Genomic DNA, 2,501 nt, shown 5'->3' with positions numbered 1-2,501 from the left:
TCCCCAGAGCCCTGTATCAATCCCAAACTAATCCCACTGCCCCGTTCTCTTCCCATAGTCCTGTATCAATCTCCAAAGTAATCCCACTGCCCCGCTCTCTCCCCATAGTCCTGTATCAATCCCAAACTAATCGCACTGCCTCGCTCTCTCTCCATAGTCCTGTATCAATCCCAAACTCATCCCACTGCCCCGCTATCTCCCCATAATCCTGTGTCTGTCCCAAAATATTCCCACTGCACCACTCTCTCCCCATAGTCCTGTATCAATCCCCAAACTAATCCCACTGCCCCGCTCTCTCCCCACAGTCCTTTATCAATCCCCAAACTAATCCCACTGCACCGCTCTCTCCCCATAGTCCTGTATCAATCCCCAAACTAATCCCACTGCCCGCTCCCTCGCCATAGCCCTGTATCAATCCCCAAACTAATCGCACTGCCCCGCTCTCTTCCCATAGTCCTGTATCAATCCGCAAACTAATACCACTACCACGCGCTCTACGCCTAGTCCTGTATCAATCCCCAAACTAATCTGACTGCCTCGCTCTCTTCCCACATACCTGTATCAATCCCCAAACTAATCCCAATGCCCCGCTCTCTCCGCATAGTACTGTATCAATCCCAAACTGATCCCACTTCCCCGGCCTCTCCCCATAGTCCTGTATCAATCCCCAAACTAATCGCACTGCCCCGCTCTCTCCCCATAGCCCTGTATCAATCCCCAACCAATCCCACTGTCCCGCTCTCTTCCCATAGTCCTGTCTCAATCCCCAAACTAATCCCACTGCCCCGCTCTCTCCCCATTGTGCTGTATCAATCCCAAACTGATCCCAATGCCCCGGTCTCTCCCCATAGTCCTGTATCAATCCCCAAACTAATCGCACTGCCCCGCTCTCTCCCCATAGTCCTGTATCAATGCCAAACTAATCTCACTGACCCCCTCTCTCCCCACAGTCCTGTATCAATCCCAAACTAATTCAACTGCCCCGCTCTCTCCCCATAGTCCTGTATCAATTCCCCAAACTAATCCCACTGACCCGCTCTCTCCCCACAGCCCTGTATCAATCCCCAAACTAATCCCACTGCCCCGCTCTCTTCCCATATACTGTATCAATCCCCAAACTAATCCCACTGCCCCGCTCGCTCCCCATAGTCCTGTATCAATCCCAAACTGATCCCACTGCCCCGGTCTCTCCCCATAGTCCTGTATCAATCCCCAAACTAAACGCACTGCCCCGCTGTCTCCCCATAGTCCTGTATCAATCCCGAACTAATCCCACTGCCCCGCGCTCTCCCCATAGACTTGTATCAATCTCCAAACTAATCCCACTGCCCCGCTCTCTCCCCATAGTCCTGTTTCAATCCCAAACTAATCCCACTGCCTCGCTCTCACTCCATAGTCCTGTATCAATCCCAAACTAATCCCACTGCCCCGCTATCTCCCCATAATCCTGTATCTGTCCGAAAATAATCCCACTGCCCCACTCTCTCCCCATTGTCCTGTATCAACCCCCAAACTAATCTGACTGCCTCGCTCTCTCCCCATAGTCCGGTATCAATCCCCAAACTAATCCCACTGCCCCGCTCTCTCCCCATAGTCCTGTATCAATCCACAAACTAATCCCACTGCCCCGCTCTCTCCCCACATTCCTGTATCAATCCCCAAACTCATCCCACTGACCCGCTCTCTCCCCAGAGCCCTGTATCAATCCCAAACTAATCCCACTGCCGCGCTCTCTTCCCATAGTCCTGTATCAATCCCCAAACTAATACCACCACCACGCGCTCTACGCCAAGTCCTGTATCAATCCCCAAACTAATCCCACTGCCTTGCTCTCTCCCCATAGTCCTGTATCAATCCCCAAATTAATCCCACTGCCCCGATCTCTCCCCATTGTCCTGTATCAATGCCAAACTAATCTCAGTGACCCCCTCTCTCCCCATAATCCTGTATCAATCCCGAACTAATCCCACTGCCCCGATCTCTCCCCATAGTCCTGTATCAATCTCCAACCTAATCCCACTGCCCGCTCCCTCTCCATAGCCCTGTTTCAAAACCCAAACTAATCGCACTGCCGCGCTCTCTTCCCATAGTCCTGTATCAATCCCCAAACTAATACCACCACCACGCGCTCTACGCCAAGTCCTGTATCAATCCCCAAACTAATCCCACTGCCTTGCTCTCTCCCCATAGTCCTGTATCAATCCCCAAATTAATCCCACTGCCCCGATCTCTCCCCATTGTCCTGTATCAATGCCAAACTAATCTCAGTGACCCCCTCTCTCCCCATAATCCTGTATCAATCCCGAACTAATCCCACTGCCCCGATCTCTCCCCATAGTCCTGTATCAATCTCCAACCTAATCCCACTGCCCCGCTCTCTCCCCATAGTCCTGTATCAATCCCAAACTAATCCCACTGCCTCGCTCTCTCTCCATAGTCCCGTTCAAATCCCAAACTAATCCCGCTGCCCCGCTATCTGCCCATCATCCTGTATCTGTCCC

Source organism: Pristiophorus japonicus, unplaced genomic scaffold, assembly GCF_044704955.1.
Source record: "Pristiophorus japonicus isolate sPriJap1 unplaced genomic scaffold, sPriJap1.hap1 HAP1_SCAFFOLD_73, whole genome shotgun sequence".
Lineage (NCBI taxonomy): Eukaryota > Metazoa > Chordata > Chondrichthyes > Pristiophoridae > Pristiophorus > Pristiophorus japonicus.
This window is presented reverse-complemented; position numbering follows the sequence as displayed.